The 23,203-nt window shown below is 37.6% G+C and overlaps 2 pseudogenes; both read right to left on the minus strand.

The window, feature by feature from the left end:
• Positions 1–14,558: 14,558 nt before the first annotated feature.
• Positions 14,559–15,282, minus strand: LOC147581944 (uncharacterized; annotated as a pseudogene).
• A 177-nt stretch (positions 15,283–15,459) lies between these two features.
• On the minus strand, positions 15,460–17,887 carry LOC147581945 (uncharacterized; annotated as a pseudogene).
• Positions 17,888–23,203: the final 5,316 nt, after the last annotated feature.

The following is a 23,203-nucleotide window of genomic DNA, read 5'->3' on the forward strand; positions in this document are numbered from 1 at the left end:
GTCAGACACTTAACTGACTGAGCCACTTAGGTGTTCTTATTGTGTTGTATTTTGATAAAAGTTTACTTTATACATTTTTCTAATTTTGTTTTGTTCTCCATGGATTTTTCTTATTAATAGTAGTAGTATTCCCCCATTTCCATCTAAGCTTAACTGAGGTGGCAATTTTGCTATAGTCAAGTTCAACTATTTACAGTAAATTGATTGTGATACTCATTCTTGTGTGTGAGCTTGTATACTTCCCAGTTTCCCTTTATGAAATACTGTCTGCGTGTTTTTACGTTCATAACCTCATCAGACTCCTCACCTCCCAAGAATTTTCTTTAAAAAATGTATAGTTTCTAGGTTAGTGGAACTCAGCAATCTTCATTTTGGAAAAGAAACCAAGTGACTGCGATTTAACTATCTACTAAACTGTCTTCTGGGCTTACTGTTCTAGAATTGTAAGCTTTCTGACAGTTGGCTTAAGTATGAAGACACTTGGATTTTAGTCCTGGTTTTGCCACCATGTATTCTGAATTTGAGCAAATTCCATATCTCTATATCCTATATACAAAATAAGAGACTGCTTTCTCTCATAGAATTGCAAAGAATAAAAATGTATGCATATCAAGAGTAACTAGTTATTAAAGTAAGGTGTTTAGAGAAATATAGAGCACTATTGAATTTCTTCATCTAATTCTTTGCATGCATGATTTACCTGTTTTCAAGATGCTCGAGATGCACCACTGCATTGCTCTTACTATGGGGAAGTAGTGTCAAGGCCAGTTGTAGGTATACTGCTTGTGGTCACAGTAGCAGGTGATGATTGTGTGCTGCTGTCAACAACAGAGGTGGTTCCAGCTGAGCCTGTATTTGTGGGGACTGTAGTTGCGAGACTGGTGGTTGTCACTGGGGCAGTACTAATGGCATTAGTTTCAGGTGTGGTAGTTGCTGCTACTGTTGTGATAGCTGGAGCTGTGGAAATCCCTTCTGGAGGTGGGGTGGTAGCATCTGCTGCAAGTGTGGAAACCTCAGGAGGGTCTGTGGATTCTGCAGAAGGAGTCGCGGCAGCATCGGTACTTGTTGCGGCGAGAGTAGTATCATCTGGTGTGGCAGCAGTGACCTCATCAGTGGAGACAGCTGTTTCGGGTTCTGTGGTGGCAGAGTCCAATTCGGTGGTTAAATCTTCAGGTACAGTGGTGGAGGTGACACCTGATGGAGTTGTAGTGACAGTGATACCTAAAGTTTCTGTAGTGTCCTCATCCACTGGAGTTGTAGCCTCACTGGCTGAAGAACCAGGGTCAGCAGGGAGGGTGGTGGCTGGTATGCTTGTACTGGCAGTAGTGGTAGCCTCTGAGGCTGACGGTGTAGTTGCAGCCCTGGTGGAGCTTGCAGCTGTTGCAGTGGTAGCTGTCATAGGAATTGTGGTTGCAGATGATGTAGCCATTGCAGTAGTAGCAACAGAGGTAGTGCCTACTTCTAAGGTTGTGGAGTCAGCAGAACGGGTTGTGGCACCTTCAGTTGAAGTGGTAGCAGCTTCCGTGGTTGTATTATTTGCCAACTCAGGGGTGGTCTCATCCCCTGGGGTTGTAGCATCGGAGGTCCAGACGGTGGTTTCACTGTTGGCCAGTGCACCAGATTCAGTAGTAGAAGCAGCACTTGGGACAGCTGTGGTGGCACCAGAAGGAGGTGTGGTACCATCAATGGAAGGTGAGGTAGTGACACTTGTGGTGGCATCAGCCCCTGGAGTTATGGAGACTACTGTGGCTGTGCTGGTAACTACTCCAGATATTATGGTTGTAGCTGAATCAGTTGTACTCACGGCTGGAGGTGTGGAATCTACTGCTGAGGTTGGAGGGTTAGTTGTGGAGGTCGTGGCATCAGCAGGTGCAGTTGTGGCAGCTTCAGTGGTTGTGTCATTGGTCGGTTCAGTGGTAGCCTCTTCCCCTAGAGTTGTAGTTCTAGAAGCCTGGGTGGTAGTTTGACCCAGACTGGTCAGCACAACTGGTTCAACAGTGGAGGCTGAAGTCACAGGGGTTGAAGTGGCAACACCTGCTACCGTTGTGCCGGCAGCTGCAGCTGTATCATTAGTGGCTGAAGTTGTGACTGCACCACGGGTGGTCGTATCCAGTGATGGGGTTGAAGAGGCCGCTGCTGTGGTGGTGGTCATTGTCCCCACAGATTTTGGGTTTGAGGATCCTGCGGTTGTAGTAGCAGTGATTGACGAGTCTGTTTCTGAGATTGTGGAGGAGTCTGTTGCACCAGTTGTTACCCCATTGAGTGAAGTTGTGGTGGCAGCTACGGTGGTTGTGTCATCGGCTGTTTCAGTGGTGTCCTCATTTGCTGGGGAAGTAGCTTCAGTGGTTGTGTCACTGGTTGTTTCAGCGGTAGTCTCATCCGTTGGTGTGATGGCAGAACTCGATGCAGCTGTGGTGGTGGTACCAGGTGCACTGGTGGTTGCAGAACTTGGTGCACCTGTGGTTGTGGCACCACGTGTAGCTGGGGTTGTGACAGAACTAGAAGCAGTGGTCGAAGTTCTGGATATTTCCATGGTAGCAGAAGCAAGAGTTGTGGTAGCACTGGCTGATAATGAAGTAGCACCAGGGCTAGTGGCCCCAGTCTCCGGGGTTGTGAGGGCTGTTGCACCTGTGGCTCCAACATATGTGGGAGTTGAGGCTGCAGCAGTGGTGACAACAGTAGTAGCAAGGACTGTGTTTGCCGAAGTCGTAGAGGCAGCTGGAGTGGTGGAATCATAAATCATTGGGAGAGTGGTGTCATCTGTTGTGGTTGCTTCATCTTCTGAGCTGTTTGTGGTGAAATCAGGTGCAGTGGTGGAAGCAGAGGTTAAGAGGGCTGTGGAGTCAGCCCCTGGGTTTATGGAGGTGGCAGCACTGGAAGCAGCAGACGCTTGGGACGTGGATTCCACTGAAGGTGTCTTGGAGGTGACCACAGATGCTGGGGCAGTTGTAGTGGAGGCAGCACCAGTTGCAGAGTTCATGGTTGGTGTCACTTGGACTGTGGTGGCAGCCCCTGGGGGTAGAGTTTCAGGTGCTCTGGTGGTTGCATTTGATGCATTAGTTGCAGTGGCAGATGGACTAGTTGGGGCAACTGATATAGATGTTGTGCTATGGGACATGGTACTAGCAATGGTGGCTAAATTACTAATAGTTCCAGCTGCTGCAGTGATTGCATTGGTCGGGCCATCAGTTGTGATGTCTTCTGTTCCTGTTGGCCTTGTTGGAGGCCGTGGTTTACCGGGTGGCTTATGAGGCAAATGAGGGTGGTGATGCTGCTGGTGGTGTGTATGAGGATGTTGTCCACTTGGCCATGGTCTTGGTGGCAGTGGACAGAATTGATGAACCTTCAGTGGACACTTACGTGGTCGATTTGGTTGTAGACAGGGAAGTTTATATTGATGAAGTTTAGATGGAGCATGTATCGGGAACGGTTTTGTGACTTTGTTGTGTGGACGCTTTTTCTGTGGAGTTTGAACAATTTTAGATCCTTTAGGTTTAGATGATTTCAACCTTTTTTTGGCAAGTATAGATTTCCCTTTCTTTGGTCGTTTTACAGTTTTGCCTGCTGAGAAAGGTGGTCTTTTTTTTCTTTGAAGGGATTTAAGTTGATTTACACCTTTCTTACAGGGCTTAAAGGGTCTCTTTTTGGATTTACTTAGCCTTTTCTGTGCTGCTAGAGATGTGGGCTGCCTTTTTTTAGATGGTTTTATAGATTTATTTGCAGGAACTGTTTTTGCAGTCTTTTTACCTGCTGTGGGCTGTTTCTGTGTAGATTTCTTTTGAATTTTCTTCTTGGCTAGAGATCTTTTTGGTCCTGCTCGAGCAGATTTAGACCCATTGAGATTTCTGGCAGCTAGTTTAGATTTTTTTAGGTTTTTCTTTTTGGCCAGAGTTGTTTTGAGGGCTGGAGATTTGCCTTCCTTTGTTTGATTTGACTGCTTCCTGGCAGTTTTAGACAAGGAGCTTTTCAATATCTTTGGTCTTTTCTTTGAGGCTGGTTGTGTTTTTAGTACTGATTTAAGTGCTTTAGGCTGATTCACTTGTTTTTTGGCAGGTGTGGTAAAGTTTTTGGATTTCTTTGACACTTTATTTTTGGCTATAGATATTTTCTTTTTTGTTGCAACTTTTCTTGGCTGATTGAGCTTTTCCTTGGCAGATGTAGATGCTGTCTTTTTAGATGTAGTTGGATTTTTCTTTTTGACTTTTAAAACTGCTCTTGTTGCTGTTGCCTTAGCTGGCCCTTTTTTGACTGGAGTTAACAGTTTGGTTTTTTGATTCTTTAGAGTTTTCTTTTTGGCTAAACTTTTTTGGGGGGCTGCTTTAACTACTTTCGCCCGATTCTGTTTTTTCTTGACAGGCGATGACAGAGTCTTGTGAGATGTACTTGGTCTTTTCTTCGGAGCTGAAGAAGTTTGGGGGGAACCTCTTATTGCTGTGGATCTAGATTGTGTTTTGGATACAGACAAGTTTGGTTTATAAATATTTTGAGATTTCTTCTCAGTTAGATATGTTTTTGGAGCTGATTTGGTTGTGCGCAGTTTTAACGGTTTCTTAGTAGGCGTAGACTGGATACTCTTGGATTTTTGTGGACTTTTCTTCGAAGCTGAACTTCTTTTTGATGCTGCCTGAGGTACTTTTGGCAAATTCAACTGCTTCTTGGCAGACGTGGGCAGAGGTTTTTTAGGTGCATTTTGACTTTTCTTAACAGCTAAAGATGGTTTTGGTGCTGCTGGAGTCCGTTTTGACTGTTTCTTGGCAGTTGTCTTCCGACTTTTTTTAGGTTGTTTTAGAGTTTTACTTGTACTGCGTGGAGCATTTCGTCCTGTTAAACCAGATGAAAGGGGGGGCCCTTTCTTGGCAGAGGCTAACGTATTTTTCTTAGACCTGACTTGTAGACTTTCCCTTTCTGATGGCAGGGTAGGTTTTTTCTTTTTACTTGATGTCCTAGAATTTAAAGATAATTGGCTGGCTGCTTTGTTAGGCAGTGCAGGTGAACCAGAGGCATGAGAACGGGTTTGAGGTTTCCTAATGACTTGGGTAGATGGAGGTCTGTTTTGTGATGTCCTGGCAGGGGAACTTTGCACTGGCTGACGGTTAATTGTTTTCCTTGTTGCCTGGCGCTGTGATTGCTGACTCTCACTGAACTGCAGCAGGAGAGAATAGAAGATATCACCAAGTGAAGCATTCAGTCAATTATTGTTTTGTATTTTCACTTCAGTTCTGGAAACTGGTCTGCTCTTTAGTTTGGAAAGTCCTTTGGTTTCAAGTGTAATATAAATTTACAATTAACTGCACTATAATTTAAAAGAACAAGGCACAATATGTGGATGATTAGAGAAAGTACTGGGTGTTACTTTCAATGCTTAGAGTATTTTCTAAGAAAATCCAACAAAATACAGAAATCTAATTTGGGGAAATCCAGTTCATTGGTTTTATAAAATACCCCATTAAATCTATGAAAACTTGTTTTTCACTTAAAAACTGCAGGATGAAATCATTGTCATCTCCTTTAGGAATTAACAAAAAAATCACATAGTTACCATGTAAACATGTTACATGAATCTCAATGAAAGTATTACATCTAAACCTTAGTTTAGAAATTATATAAAAGAGAAGTATTTGATGTTGAATTCAGAAAGTTGGATATTGAAAAACTGCAACAACAACAACACCCCCCCCCCCCCCCAACCATGAGTTTCTCTTGTTTGTAAAAGCTTTGTCTGAGGCATTAAATGTTCTGGGAAGAATAGGACAAGGAAATAATAATAATGACAGAAAAGGAAAGGATTCTTGAATGAAGCATTGCTGGTTAAATAGCATGAAACAGACACTTGAAGACTGCCTGTAGTTCTAAAAATAGTGGATACTGTGCTCTGAGCAAAGAGAGAGATAAGCATATAGTAAATAGTATATGATTAAATCAGAAGAGCAGAAGAAGGTATTAAAAACAAAACAAAACAAAACAAAACAAAAAAACTCTGCCAGAGCTATAAAAGGGAAAAGCAAAAGCCCACAAAGTTCAAAAGACCAAGGCTCACTCAGAAAAGTACATAAAAACCATGTGCACAAGTCATGTTTCAGATGAGTCAAATATGTATGACAATTGTTTATTTTAGATGCCAATAGAAGAGACTATCTTCTTTTTCACTGTGTTTATGCCTTATGTGGAAGAATATACTACAGCGTTTGATTGTGAGAATATAATAATAGATCCAGAGGCTGAGTGACAAACAAGTTAGAGAGAAGCTTGCCCTCATGTTTCATCTTCACAGGGTTATCTCCTTGTAATGGAAGTAGTGGGTGAACATGCACGGGAAGGAGAAGTGGGAGTCTTGGTAATTTCATTGCAAGGTTAGTTGTAGTGCTCCAAATTTATTTGGGGATTTTCTCATGTTTATCCTCCTCAACTAATAGTCATTCTCTTCTGCTTCTCTCCCTCTTTTTCTCTTTTTTCCCTTCCACATCTCCCTTTGCTTTGTTTCTTCTCCTCAAGTTCCAGGTGATTTTGAATAAACACATTTTTATGAATGTTAGAAGTAGAAGGTAATTGTTTCCGTTTCTTTCCATCTCATGTGACTGTATCTTGATTTTAGAAATACAATCCCATAATCTCACTCTGATCCCTATCTCAGTGTTAATGTAGCTTTCAATTTTAGGTAGTTCTTATTTCAAGTGTATAGAATCTTACCGGGAAACAAATGGCAAAGACCAGGATGAGCCCCGTCAGGATTAAACCCTTCATGTTGTCCTTTTAACCCCTATAATGAAGAAACAAGAGAAAAGATTTGCGATGTGCTTGACAATGAAAGAATAGGTTTTACCAAACTGCCCAGTGATATAAAATTAAAATTTTAGTAGCAAGTTTAAGAGCTAAGGAATTTTTTTTCCTAAAATTAAACTTCAAATGTGGATGTTAAGTGAAAAGATACCTATATATTTTTTGAAAACACTATCATTATTTGAAACCACTAAAAATCAGGTTTCTCCATTTGGTTTGCCAATAGGATTATTATTTTCCTTTAAATTCTCATCTAAAAGGAGACCTTCATCTTCTATCAGAAATTATATTAAGCAATCCCTCATCTATCCATTATCCACTTACTGCATGTGTATTTACTCTCCCCCCCCATAGCCCCCCCTCCACACACACACTACTTTCTCGCCTCTCCCAACTCCCATCACCGTCATTTAGGAAAATCATAGCAGTTGTGACATAAAGAGAGTTCCAGGAAGATACATTGTATGCTCTTAAGTTGAGTGGCCAACTTTATTGAACTCAGATCCTATATGTATGATGGATAACACGGTGCACTATGTAATATATTGCAAGGACAGTTTCCACAAAATCCTGAGATTCTCTGATGCTATTTGACTTTTGCCTTCCTCCTCCCTCTAATTTTTATTTTTTAGTCTACAAGATCCTTTACCTGAAAATGTTTTATAAATTTTTTTATGCACTTTGCCTATCGATAATTCATTTTTATTTAAAAAAAATTTTTTCATGTTTATTCATTTTTGAGACAGAGAGAGACAGAGCATGAATGGGGGAGGGTCAGAGAGAGGGAGACACAGAATCTGAAACAGGCTCCAGGCTCTGAGCTGTCAGCACAGAGCCCAATGCGGGGCTCGAACTCACGGGCTGCGAGATCATGACCTGAGCCGAAGTCAGCCGCTTAACCGACTGAGCCACCCAGGCGCCCCTCAATAATTCATTTTTAGATGAGGGGTATCTCATCACAGTTAAAGTTATTGAATATATCAAATCTATTTCTTACCTGCATTAATCTAATTTTTAAGAACCTCATGTTGTTTTTCCTAATATAAGATGGTTTTATGGGTGGAAAGTGTATGATGTTTCCATGATGCCAGTATATAGGCAAAAAGACTTGTAATTCCAGAATGTTGTGAAAGGAAAATGGAAAATAAAGGCAGCCTGTATGTAACTTAGGGAAGCTCAGTATAAATGAACTGGTCTCTGGTAGCATATGGCTTATGATAATGTGATGGGGGCACCCTCAGCTTTAGTGGCTGTCAGTGCCAACTGGTCACCTTTTAGAATCATCATCAGAAAACTCTGAAACTACTTGGTGTTTTAGTCTGAGTCTGAACTGAATCAGTCTCCATCAACATCTTCCCCCATAAAACAGTCTCTTCCATGTGTCCCCATTTCAGTGAATGACACAGTATTCACCCAGTAGTTGTGTAAGCCAGAATCCTGAGTCAGGCTTGACTCTGCCTCTCATTCTCCGGTGTCCATCCATCACTAAATCCTCTCTATGTTTTACTTCCTGGACAGTTTTGAATCAATTTGCTTCTCTTCATCTTCACCAACAGCATCCTAGCCAAGTTAGCATCATATCTCACTTGAGCCTCTCCTTAGCAAATATTACCTATTAAGTAGCTGGCACTGTTCTAGGATATGCAGAGATAGGGGAGATGGGTTCAATATCTTTGACTTGTTAGAGGTTTCATTTTCATGATTATCAAAATAGTCCCTTAACTGACCCACAGCCTTGCTTTTAATTGACTAAAGTCACTCTGATTTTTATAAAATACAAATCTGATTATTCTAGTTTCCTCATTAAAACCTTTCACTGGTTTTCCGCTGATCTTTATCTTAAAGCCCTCCCTCCAAATTCTTCAAGTGGCTCACAAGGCCCATGGCAGCCCCACTTCTCCTTGATCTTCAGTCACATCTCTTTTAGTGTCACTCACATTGTATGTGTGTGTGTGTGTGTGTGTGTGAGAGAGAGAGAGAGAGAGAGAGAAAGAGAGAGAGAGAGAGAGAGAGAGAGAGAGAGAGAGACTGTTTTCTTCCTCGAAGGTCCTTACAAATTCTGTTACACAATTCAATGCAAAAGGCTTTTTATTCCCACCTGCCTACTGGAACAACTTCAGTCAAGTTAGCTAATGATGTGTTTATTGCCAATCTAATTCTTGTCTTACAGGATGGAATTCTCCTCAGTGTTTGACAAGTCTTTCCCTCTTCTCTGGGTTTCTGTGGAACCAACTTATCCTTCCTGTGTCTCTGAAGGGTTTTTTTTTTTGTTTGTTTGTTTGTTTTTTTTTAGGTTCATTCATGGATTTTCTTTCTTCTCTACTTACCCAATTATGGTTCTGACATTCACCCTATTTTTCTCTCATTCTATAGCAACATCTCTGCCTTTCCTTGGTGGCTTTCTTTCCTATGCTGGCTTCTAAGTTTATTGATCAAGATTCATATATCCAACTCTTTCATGGACATCTCCATTTGGTTGTACCATTGCACCTTTAGCCCAGCCTGTCCAAAATTGGATTTATTAGTTCCCCCAGCCTCTTCTCTTGTCATTTGCAACTATGTGGATGGAACTGGAGGGTATTATGCTAAGTAAAATTAATCAGAGAAAGACAAAAATCATATGACTTCACTCATATGAGGACTTTAAGAGACAAAACAGATGAACATAAGGGAAGGGAAACAAAAATAATATAAAAACAGGGAGGGGGACAAAACAGAAGAGACTCATAAATATGGAGAACAAACTGAGGGTTACGGGAGGGGTTGTGGGAGGGGGGATGGGTTAAATGGGTAAGGGGCACTAAGGAATCTACTCCTGAAATCACTGTTGCACTATATGCTAACTAATTTGGATGTAAATTAAAAAAAAAAAAATGAAGCCTTAAAAAAAAAGAGAAAAGAAACCACATGTTAATAGAAAAAGTAGATTCTAGAGTAAGAGTGCCCTAGCAGCATTGTCATTTATCCACACAATTACCTTGAGAGGGGTGTCTCCTTTGGATCTTGGTCAGGACTTGCTTCTTCTTAACTCAGCAGTGCCTCTAAGACTTGATACCTACAGATGTCAAGAGAACTTATTGAATGATTCTTCCACCTAATAAGGCAGCCATGCCTTCCCTTTGTACCTCCTACTTTTTGCCTATTGGTTGTAGTAGAGAGTGGGGGCTAGGAAAAAAATGTGTATATGCGATTATTTCAATTTAATCTTGAAACATTTTCCCTTTGGATTTTCTGACTCAGGCACGTTGAGAACTCTATCTTATCTTTTACTTGGAAAAGGTAATGATAAAATCTGATAGTTAACAAAATTTGTAAATCAACACTACAGCTTATATGTATATCACTTATTTTAAGAAAACCATGGTTTGGTTTCTTATTTGCAGCTATAGAATAATTTGTATATTGTCTGATGTTCCCCAATTTTTGGAATTTGAACAACTTTATTTTTGCAGTTTGTTTCCATATTCCAAAGTTTAATAGACTCAAAGACATGAATGTCTGAGAGAATGTAATAGGAGGTTATAAATAATCTTTCCTCCATTGAATTAAAACACAGTTATTTAACACTTAAAGTGCCTGCATTAAGGAAAATTTGTGAAATATGTCTACCTTGCTGCACTCCCGTTGTACTCCCTCATGATCCTTTTAACTTAGAATCTCCCAGATTTTGAAAATCACATGTTCAGTTATCTAATAATCTACTTTGTAAATACTTTTTTAATTGTCATGACCATGCAATGGAAGAAATATACATAATTTTCCTTAAGCATACTTTTGTTAATTTTATACTGATTTATTTACCATGTTTACATATTCATCTGTATTAAGCCACATACCAGAACAAATGGCAAATACATTAATTCTGAAGAAATGTAGCTGTGAGAAATCACTAGTGTATTTAAGAAAAAAATGGAAAGAAGTTTCTAAAGGCAATTCTAGAATGGTACAAAGAGCACTAAACTTGAAATCAAGAGGTTTAGATTTAACTCCTAGCTCAGTCATTTTATTTCTGTGTGACCTTGGTAAACTTATTTGCAAATGCCATTTTCATATCTATAAAATGGGAATCCTGTTCTATTTACCTGAGTGTGTTGTTATTAGAATTAAATTAGAATATTTATTTACCTTGTAAACTCTTTAGCACTATGTGACAATTGTTTGTAATATAATTTATTTATGTATTAAATTTTAATGTATTATTTACAGATGTATCTAACATAACTTTTAATCTCAGCATTACTAGATTTGAAATGACAACTTTGATTTATTTATTCATTCAACAGGTATTTATTGGACATCCACTCCATAGAAAGCATTGTGGACTCAATAGGAACAAGAGAGACCTGGTTCTTGCCTTGAGGGTCTAGGGATTTATTGGAAAGAAATATTATACAAACAGAAAAGAGTGACTTTGATCTATTGATATCTGGTTAACAGAGAAAGTACACTTCCACTTAGCCATTTCTTTTGGACAAACTTTCTTCATTCATCTTTTCTTCTAAGAACCTTGTGTAGGCCAGAAGTCAGGGTTTGGCTGCACTTGAATGACTGGGTGCCTGCGTGATAATCAGTATCATAATAAGAGCTGTGCAATAACAATATACAATATTGTCTTTTCTGAGAATTGAGGTAATCACTTTAAAGTTAATAATATTATGTATACTTAATACTGATACACTAATTTGACTCAGAATAAGGTTGACCTCCTTTCTCTTTTAAGTTTGTCATTACTTTGGAGCATTATTCATAACACTCTCCTTTAGGAAGTCAGTACTATTTTAGGAGTTCCAATTTATGGTTTTTATTTTAAATGAATATTGGAATATGGTAGAAAGGACTTTGGAAGGTAAGAACTTTGGTCTGCATATTCCCTAAATTTGAGTTTATACTTAATTTTGTAAGGACAGTTCACATACGGAAATTGCATCATGTAACATTATAAACTCTATGTTATATAAAAATTATTCATGCTTTCTTCAGTGTGAACTGAAAGATATTTTAGAAAAGTAGGCCAACCTTCTTGTAATCATGAATACAATGCACAGTTATTAACATATTATTGATATGGAAGAGATTATTAATCACTTATTTATTAATCATTTATTTATTAACACCAATCATGATTAAGTAAATATAAAATATCTGGATATATTCTTATCAAAATCATTGGTATTAGCATGACCTTAGACATTTTTCTATCAGGTTGTTTTGAAAAAAGTAGGAGAATAATCGCTGACGTGTGGTTCATATGCAATTCTTACAGAAGGGAGTTTCGGACCAACTTGGCTATCTGTTCTAGTTAACAGTGAGTGTGAAGTAGGCCTAGTTGAGACTGGAGAAGAGTGTGTCTCATTTATGAGAATGAGGAGTAGCCACTTCTTAGTTCCATTGATACTCAAAGGACGGGTCAGGGCTTAGAAGAAGAACTTGCACCACAACATATTGCGTTTGTCAGCAATAAAGTCTTGCTGCTAAATGAATGAATGAAAACATGAATCAATCAATTAATATAAAGGAAGCTGGAAAATGTGTGCATTGACAACATTGATTTAAGTCCTTCACTCTTAACTGATCTGTAACAGTTTGTGGATTAGCAGCCAGTTTGCAGACCACACTTTGAGTAGCACTGCTGTGGTTGACAGTTGTCACACGAGAGTGCCTGCCCACACTACCAGATCATTCATGTTTTGGAGGAAAATTTGGACTTTCATATGAGTTATATATTTTTTTTAATGTTTTGCTTATTGGTAACATTCAGTTGTTAAAAGTACTCTTTAAATCAGAAAAAAATGAGAGAGTAAAAAATTCAACCCATTCTTTAACATCCAGCTCAGATACCACCTTTTTCCTACACTTTTCTATTTTTCCTCTATTACTGCCTTGGTCTGTAAGAATTCTCTACTATTTTGGATTGTGCCATCATTAGTTATACATATGCTATGTGCCCACCTTTTGTCTTAGCTCCCTTAGACCATTGTCATTATTTGGGGCTTTTTTTATTGTCTCAAAGCACTTAGCACAGAGATTTGTTTTGCTATTTGTAGATGCTCAAACTACGAGGTTGACTGTGTTAATTTAATATATTTAATTATCATAAAAACTCTTTACGTAGTAAAGAGTCTTGGACAAAATTTTAGGTGTATAAAAATTCATAAATGTCTAGGAATGAGAAGATCAGTTAGCAGAAATCTTTTAGACGTATGCATTTATGGAGCTAGTGAGCAGATCCAAATTTAAGCCTGTGCTTAGTAGATCCTTATGATATTTCTCATGTACATGTAAACTATCTTCAAAGGCTGTAAAAAGAAGGGACATCTTATCTACTAATTTGGTTTGCTTTTATAAACCAATCCAGATTATGACGGTGTTCCCATCCAACATCATGAGTACACTGATTTAAACATTTTCTGTGGGATAGTCGTGAGGAAGAATGTTTTAAGATAAAAATTGATAAACTTAAAATATGCTTGGCCTGAGGAGAAAAGTAGTCTTCGTTTATTTTTTCTTTCAGTTCTAAATTCCTGTCGCATATATGCTATTGATTCCACATTGTATAAAGGAAGAAAGCACTTATGGTGGGAAATGGAAAGAATAAATATGAGGCAGCCTTTCTCATGAGCTATAGTTTGACAGGCAAATTCTCCTAACCCCTCACCTCCTCTCTTTCTCTCTCTTGCACACAGACACATACAGACCCAATAAAAGTAGATCAATCCCCTACTTATTTCTCAGAGGATATAGAGGGGCTTTAATGAAGTGGTCATAGAGAGAAGGGACAGGGGCAGAATTTCTCAGTTCAGTTCTCCTTGGATCCCAGTCTATGAGTGTGTGGTTATAGTGATGCCAGTGACATTTTCCACGCAAGACAGCTTCTTGTTGGATTTAAAAAACTCTTTTTGCCTTCCAGTGCTTTATAGGTCAGGAATAATTTAGTCTTTTCTATATAAGGAGGTATCTACAGACCTCTGGAACCCTTTTGGTATGCACCAGGGTCAACTTTTCATTCAGGGAATGAAAGCTTGTTGGTTTTCTGGGTTTTCTGAATAATATCTCTGCCTCCAGTTTTACAGTATCCTAGAAATCTCATATCCCCTATAAGGGATTTGTATTATTCTATAGGTAACACCTGTAAGTGTTCATTTCCTTTCAAAAAAGTTAATAAATTATTATTTTAAGCTATAAATGACAAATTTGGGGGATAATATAGTCAAAGTCAGTGAATGAGAGATTTCGTTGCTTAAGAGGGAAATTAAGAGGAGTTAGGGATTCTTGCTTTTAAGACATCAAGGACAATAAAAGACAAATTTCTTCTTTTATGTCAAGTATTGAGGGCTATGAAATGAATTCAGTCATCATGGTAAAATACAATGACAGTTATTGGGGCACCTGGCTGACTCAGTCAGTAGAGCATGTGACTCTTTATTTCGGGATTGTGAGTTCAAGCCTCACATTGGGTGTAGAGATTACTTTGAAAAAAACTTTAAAAAAACGCAATGACAATTCTTATGGTATTTCAAATATGTGAAATGATTTGTTGGTGCTAGATGAAGAAAGGTTAAAATCTACAGGATAGTATGCTTAAAGAATTGTATTTTCACTGTTCAAATCTTCAGTATTTCATACCTTTGATTATTCGTTGGGGTATTAAGTCAGTATTCAGGGGGCATGTGTAGTAGCTATCCCTTGTAGGTTCTACGGAGTGTTGTCAGTTGTAGGTTCTGAGGTATTTTATTTAGGAGAAGTGGCCGCTGGAGTTGAAATGAGTAACAGGGCATGTGGCATTAGATTCTGGAGTTGCTGTGGAATCTTCTGCAAGCTCTGGGATATATATTCAAGGGCTGAACCATATTATTCAGTGCCATAGCAATCCCTTCAGGGTTGGTGGCATCTTTGGGCAAAGTGTCAGCAGTTGTTTTGGTAGCAGTGGTGGCATCAGGGGGAGCAGAAGTGCTAACAGTCACAAGAAGAGTAGTGCTGAGGTTGGACGCGTTCACCCCTGGAGCAGCTGCGGTGGTTTTAAGAGCCTCTGCAGTGGCTGCAGGGTCAGTTACAGTATGACTTGCCCTGTTGGTGCTCACCACAGTGGCTGTGGGACTAGTCATGGGAGCAGTCGCAGCAGTACCACTGTTAGTAGAGGTGGTGTCAACTGCAGAAGTGGTTGCCATAGCAGTAGTGTTAGTGATGGTAGTAGCTGTGTCATCTTCAAGGATAGTGTCTCTTGTCTGGTGGTGGTGGTGGTACCAGCAAACTAAGTGATGATTTTACATGCAGAGGTAGTAGTAGCAGCAGATGAGAAGGGAGTAGTAAGGGCTTTTTCATTGGGTGTAATTTGAGCTATGCTAGCAGTAATGTCATGAGTACCTCCATTGGCTATTGTGGTGATATCTGCAAAGACAGTAGTTGATGCTGCTTGTGATGCAGGAGCTGCTTCTACAGAATTATCGGAGGGCTGCTTTTTTGGTTGACTTGACAAGGTTTATGAGGTTCAGATGTATGAATTTCAAGTTAAGATGGAGGACATTTTATTACACAAGGTAGTGATGAATGAGGTTTGCATACATGGCACTTGGGAGCATGTAGTCATGCTGGATCAGATGGAGATTGGTTAATGGGATGCAAGGGTCTCATCTTCTTTGGTTTGTTTTTGGAAGCTAGATGGTGGTTTCTGGAAGAATTACATCCTTAGGAGTTGTCTGTGGACTTAGCAATTCCTCTTGAAGCAGATCTGGAGACTGATAAATTGGTTGGTGGAGACCTCTTGTAAGAAACTCTCTTTATCTAACTATTGGAAACTTTAGACTTCAGCCATTTAGACTTAGGAACCAGATGGCTCCTTACTGCACCTTGGGAAGACGACACCTGTTTAAGTGCAAGTATTGCAGCTGGAACCTTCTATTTTCCTGTCTTTACAGGTGATTTTTGTGTAGTATTGGCAACTGAAGACCCTTTTCCTGTATTGTGGGAAGATAATGTCTGCTTGGGTATAGCCTTGGAAATTTTTGACCATTTCTGTTTCGGATTAGTAGTTTTCATCCTTTTTATAGCAGTTTTGGAGGATGATGACTGTTTGAACTCAGTCTTGTCAGCTGAAATCAATTTGTGTGCAGACTTGTGGATTAAGTTCTCTTTTTTGAAGTTGGTTTTAATTATGGCTATTTTTGTACATTGTTCCTAGGTAGAAATCACTTTTTGGTAGAGGTGGGCCTTTTTGTTGCATCTTGGGAAGATAATGAGTGCTTGGATGTTAACTTAGAAGTTGAAGATTTTTCAAACTTAGATACTAGGGATTGGTTTGGTGTTGCAGACTTTTGAATCTGGAGTTCTCTCTTATCCAGCAAGAGAGCGGACAAAGAATTGAATATGAGAGAGGCTAATGTCTGAGAGGAGAAAAGAGCCCTGAGTAAGGCTCCTTGCTCCACATTTATTAGGATCAGAAGGCTTACAAACATAATGGGCATGCAGAAAGAGATAATGAAACAATGATCATTAACTCAAGTGTGTGAGAAGAAGGGGGTTTCAAAGATACGTTGTGTTAGGGGTTTTGGGTCAATGCAAAACAAAATCCTGGCACTAAGCAGATGGCTGTTAACAGCAGGCACCAGGTGCTGTGTCTGTTTATCTTAACTTGCCTAGGAGATAAAACAGATAAGCATGCTACCTCGGGGTCAACAAGGCACTTTTCTTTTGCAAATTATCTCTGGGCAATTTCACCTTGCTGCTGTGGTCTGTTGCCCTGTTTTTCTGTTCTTGGACGCTTTCATCCTGTGGAAGCAGCTTTTTGCTTTTGTCCTTTGCCGGGGGTGCTTTCACCCTGTTTACTTATTGTCAGATACTTTTGTCGTAAGCCTTGTTAACCCATTGGTGCGAGTCCAAGGAATTCCTAAACTTATTCCCCACAGTTTGGTAAAACTGATAAAGATGATTTTGGTTGAGTCTCAATAAGTGAAGCCTGGCTCAAAGACTGTGTTGATGTCTGGGCTTGGGCTTGTCTTAGTGCAAGGGGGGCATGTGAGGACTTGGTTTTTCTGGTTTTGGTAGGTGAATTCAGCCTCAATAGCTTTTGTCTTGACTGGTCATGAGTTTTAAGACATTCAGCTGTCTGCAAATACAAAAGGATACAAATAAAAATATATGTGTGGCATCAAGTCACATGGGTCATATTTAAAAATATTCACTAGTAAAAACAAAAAAGTAACCATTTTTAACTTTTTTCATATTTTATTTTTTTAAGTCTACTTTTTGGAGCAGTTTTAGGTTTAGAGCAAAGTTGAGTAGCTGGCACTGAGATTTTCTATATACTCCCTGCTTCTACATATGCAGTTTCTTCCACTTTTAGTATCCACACCAGAGTAGTACCTATAATAATCAGTGAACTTAACATATACATATCATTATTCAAAGTCCATAGGTTACATTAGATCTCAGTCTTAATGTTGTACATTCTGTGGGTCTTGATAAATGTATAATAGCATGTATTCACCAGTATAGTATCTTATAGAATGGTTCACTACCCTAAAAATTCTTTGTACTTTACCTATTCATTCTTCCTAACTCCTAGTGACCATTGATTTTTTTTTTTTTACTATTTTCATAGTTTTGCTTTTTCCAGAATGTGATATAGTTGGAACTATGCATTTAAGTTTTCTCCATAATTTTCATGGTTTGATAGTTCATTTTTCTTTAGTACCAAATAATATTTCATTATTTGAGTATACCACAGTTTATTCACTCACCACTGAAGGATATCTTGGTTGTTTCCAAGTTTTGGCAGTTATGAATAGAACTTCTATAAACATCCATGTGCACGTTTTTGTGTGGACATGTTTCTGATTTTTTTTTTAAATTTATAATCTGCTATGTGACTATATAGAAAGGGATATAATAATCAGAGTTCATGGTAAATTTTTTTTAAAACAACAAAGCTTTCCTTATCCTGGTTATAAGCACAGTGATATTTTACTCTAAGATTTTTTTTTGTATATGATTGATATGAACCTCTTTATCTTTTTTTAAGTGAAAAAAAAAAATTACTTGTTGAAGAGCATTGAAAACTTACCAATAAGAATGTAGTAAGGTTCAAGGTGATCATAGATAAGAGGAAGATCTTCATCTTTTCTTCATGGACTTCAGAAAAAAGAAAGAGAAAAGAAAAGAAAAAAGAAAATAATCCATATTAATAGTGCATATCGTGTAAATTATTTTAGTAAGTCACGATATTAAGACTTCTCAATGACCAGTACTTTCACTAAATAATTTGCTGGTTACCCACAGACTTTCTGCACCCTTTATAATTTCTAATAACATAAGCATAATTAGAGTAATTGGAGTTAACAGTGTAATTCTTCTTTAAATATAAGAAAAAGTCCATTATTTAAGTAAAAAATATTTTTAAATTATTTTTAAATTATTTATGCTTTCATAGAGTCCTGAAGGGTTGAAGAAAATATTGAAGTTTGCACCCATTCTATCACCAGGGAGTATTTTAGGCAGAATGAAGCATTCCTATTATAGCAATTTTTACTTAACAAAGACAAGCTTGTTTTATGATTTTTACTTAAATTATGCTTGTTTTATCAAAGATTGCTATTTGGCCATAGAACTTGCACAATTCATAGGAATAAGCTTTGATTAAACTGCAGAGAAAGTGAAACTCTGGTCTTTGAGGATATATGATGAGTTGCCATAGTAATTAGTATAATAATGCTAGAAACAAATTCAGTTTGTCTAAGTCAACAGATCATTCCAGTGATAATTTAACTGTTACACTTATGTCCAAACTGTGGAAAGCCGAGAGCCTAATAAAGAATCTATGTCCCAAACTCTTACCTGTGTAGATACCTTAGAAGAAGGTTTCTCCTCCTTGTTCTGGTCAGATTTTTAACTTCTGTTAACCAAGCTGACTCTTTTCCAGTAAACAGACTCTGTCTCCAAATGAAAACTAGTAAGCACCCTCTGAATAAATAAACCTTTCATCCCTGGATGTCCCTCCTACTTATTCCCTACTGTGGAGAGACTGAAATAACTTGAATATGAATATTGTTGGCAAGAGTTAATACTGATTAAAAGAAAGTCAAATCTGCTGGCAAAATCAGCTGCTTGCATGGATTCTTTTTGTGGAAATATGTTTCACTGATAAATTTTAGAAAAAAAGAATAATTTTATTATAGAGTTTTATTATTTGTGCTATTACTTGAAATCATTAGTTTAAAATTTATTGTCTAATGGCATGAGATATTTCAAGGTTTTATTCATTAAGGTCCTATTTTAGCCTCCCCAAAATGACTGTAGACATTTTGTTATAAATTATTTTAAAGAATGATTTTTAGATATGGAAAAAACTATGTTAATGCCAAATATTAATTTTATAGGAATGTATCAGAGTTTAATCTTGCCTTCAAGAGTTTCTGGGATTTTTCAGTATATTCCAATAAAATATGTATATAAAAAGTATACAGTTGATCTTTTAAGTCTGCTTTTGTTCATCAGCCTGACTATTAGCTTTATAGCCATGATTTCAATAATATGGGCATCTGGCCACTACTAAAGTATATCATGTTAGGAAGATTAGGAAGAGAATATGCCATAATCTCCTTCTTTTAAATAGTGTGCTAAAATTAAGATAATGCATAATATTGATATCACAGTTTAGTTATCATTCTGTTGACATTCAGCTTTCTTTCCTTGAAAATTGAGAGTAAGTTATAAAAACATCCTCTCTGTATACTTTTATATTGCTGTGATTGCTGACAATTATTTGTAGTAATTTTCTTTTGATTTAAAATTGGTTTAACAATAATCACTGATTTTGGTAGTTTGATTTGTGATCACTAACTGCTAAGGTCAGAATTTATTTTTTTCCTAGATTTTGGTAAGAGAAATCTAGGTTATTTAATCTTATTATATGGGTATTCAACTTCAGTCATTAATCCACTATTCTTCTGTTTACTCATTTGTTTAACAAATATTTATTTGGTTCCTACACTGTATCAGGCCTAACCTTGGACAGACAATAGTGAGCAGGATATAAGACTATAGTTCCTATGTTTATAGGGCTTGTAGGCCGGCAAGAAAGATAGACAGGCAGGTGTAACAGAGTTTGAGGAGTAGTAAAGGAGAAAGAACTGGCAGAGGCAGGATGCTATGCAAGCACATTAGTGGATCATTTGATCTTGGAAGTTCAGGAAAGGTTTTCTTAAGAATGTGATATTTTAGGGGCGCCTGGGTGGCTCAGTCGGTTAAGCGTCCGACTTCAGCTCAGGTCACGATCTCGCGGTCCATGAGTTCGAGCCCCGTGTTGGGCTCTGGGCTGATGGCTCAGAGCCTGGAGCCTGCTTCCGATTCTGTGTCTCCCTCTCTCTCTGCCCCTGCCCCGTTCATGCTCTCTCTGTCTCAAAAAAAAAAAATAAATAAATAAAATAAAATAAAAATTTAAAGAATGTGATATTTTAGTCAAGGAGTATGTGTATGTATGGGCATAAGTTACACTAGGTACCTTGTACCTAGTAGGTGATAAATTTTTTTAATTAATAAAATAAATTCTGCCTCTTCCACATTTGCACTTTGTTTTTCAAGAAATTAATAATGTTATTAATGGTCATAGCAAATGAGGCCCAGCTATGCCATGCTTCTGACCATCCCTCTCTTCCAAACTCTAGAATTTGAGCGAGAGAGCAGGTAAAAGGCTAAAAATCATTCCTAATAATAGCACATCTGTTGAGGGTTTCGGCAAAAGATTAGATGGGTGACCAGTAAGCCCTTTGTAAGGGTTGAGTGATTTGTATTTTCTCTGGCAGGATGTGTTAAATATGGAGCAAGCAAATAAGCAATCCACTTATTTTTGCAATATTTGTTTAAGAAAAAACCCTTATTTTTGGACTTTGAATATTTACCAATGTTTGTATACTGGAAGATGTCAACTCTAGAAGCTTCCTGTGTGTGTGTATGTGTGCACGTGTGCACACACGTGCATGTTTATATTTGGACAGATGTGACACTGTAGCTTCTAGTCTGGAAGAATCTAGTCTAGTTTCCATCAACTTCATAATTTTCCTATGTATCTGTGTTAGCAGTAGTGGTCATCTATAGTCTGCCTGTGCCCAGAAATTGCTCCTGGGAATGATCTTATCATTAACGATACATTGGAACACTTAAATTTAATGTTAACTCTAGAGTTTCTAGGGCTCTCAAGAGTCACTTTTGTGGTCCCTGGGACTGGATTACCATGGCTTAGCTTTTTCCTGATCCCAATGACTTAGTTGTAAGTTTAGATGTTCCAGTGTCATCCTGGAGAAGATGTTCTTAATCAGTGTTAGACCATGTACCACTTTGAGAATTAGATGATATTTTGAACTTTGCCCCAGAGAAAGTTTGTTTACTCAAACTCACACTAAATTTGCCTTGGACTTTCAAGGTTTCAAAGATCCCTGAGGTATATCCACAGACTCCTCAATTAAGAGATCTGCTTGCATTCAAATGGCTTTATTGTGCAAGAAACAAAAAATTAAATGAGACATGGATGTAAAATGTAAGGGGAGAAGAGAAAGGAGCCAAATCCATTGAAATCACTTTCTCTTTCTTGAATGAAGGTGGATGGGTGACCAAAGAAGAGTTTGGAGTAGTCATTTGGTTTCGGCAAGACCTATAAAAAATGATGACAGATTAGGAATTTAATGTATAATGTGTTAACAGTTTTCATGTACACTATTATTTAACTTAAATGATTTATCTCTTATGTCTGTATCCAAGGATTTTATCAAATTAAAAATTTAAATATAAATATTTAAATATAAATATTTAAAATTGGCTTATAGTAACTGAGAATAATTGACTTCACTGAATATTTACACCAAGACAATGTCCTTTACATGCTTCTTTATAAGTGATATTATACACTGGTTGTAGCTTAGAAATCTAGGTTCATGAGTTTTGAACAAATGTAACTATTGAAATAATGATTATTCCATTAAAAATATAATCATGTAACATCTTTTGAATCAATAAAATATGTAACTGTGTACTACTTGCTTTCATGTTGTCTCCATTAATTTTCTCATTGTGTTTTCTAAATTTTAACAAGTCAAAAATTTATCCAGCATCTTATATTCTTTTTCTTACCATATGTCCTATTAAATAGCAACCAAATATTAAAATTTACACATACACTGATCTAAGGAAACCATAATGTATTTTCTGTTTTTCTGCACATTAGACAGCCTGTATGGAAATAGATGGCATAGTAATTAAGCTTTATCGTCTGAAATCAGACAGTTTTGGTTTGGTTTCCGGTTTTGAACTTTTGAGCTATGGTAATTTAGTTAAGATCCATAGGCCTGTTTGTATTTATTTTTTATTTATTTTTTTATTTATTTATTTTTTTTTCCAACGTTTTTATTTATTTTTGGGACAGAGAGAGACAGAGCATGAACGGGGGAGGGGCAGAGAGAGAGGGAGACACAGAATCGGAAACAGGCTCCAGGCTCTGAGCCATCAGCCCAGAGCCCGACGCGGGGCTCGAACCCACGGACAGCGAGATCGTGACCTGGATGAAGTCGGACGCTTAACCGACTGCGACACCCAGGCGCCCCTGTTTGTATTTATTTTTGTGTGTGTGAATTCAACATAATATAATCTGTCCCATATGGTTGCTATAGGAATAATCAGAGGTAATTATATAAAGTAATTACCATTTAGTAAGGACAAGATGTTGGTTAAAAATAAATTTTATTATTTATTATTTTTATTTTTTTCTAATGTATTATGTTTTGTAGACTGACCAGTTTTTACAATCTTTTCACAATATGCATTGCCACTTGAGTCTCATAGAAACCACAATTAAGAGAAAGTGAAAGTTCAGAGAGAGTAGTGACCTGCCCAAATTCACACAGATGGAAGAAACAGCCCTCTGTGGTCTAATGCTATTCCAGTTGTAACACAGATTACTGTGTTGTATTTTAGATTACATAACATATAGGCAGTGTGATGTACTGAAAATATTTATTGCAAAAAAACTCCAAATTTCACAATTTTCTCCCCAAATTATTTAAACTCTTTGGTTATTTTCTATTTTATTGATCTTTCCCTTTAACTTCTTCCCATAAGTTGCAAGTTATTTTAGGCTCACCCTTATTATTGGATCCAAATAATAAATGGGAATATTGGCATCACATTTAAGATTCTGAAAATATTCTTTTAGTATGTATGTGCTTTTTAAATTAAGAATTACAATTCTTTCATGGGTTTATCTTACAATATGAGAAATTTCGGGTGCCTAACTTCATGGGTCCTTTCTGAAATGATGTCTGAAATAAAGGAATGTATGGGAAATGTATTTCCTTTTATTCAATTTAGGGCAAAATTAGAGTGGAAGAACATGATCACATGTTTAAAATATATTTAAACTCACATTCTGTATAAATGTTCTAAGAAA

This window comes from Puma concolor, chromosome B1 (assembly GCF_028749965.1).
Source record: "Puma concolor isolate L17-30 chromosome B1, mPumCon1.1.hap2, whole genome shotgun sequence".
Taxonomy (NCBI): Eukaryota; Metazoa; Chordata; class Mammalia; order Carnivora; family Felidae; genus Puma; species Puma concolor.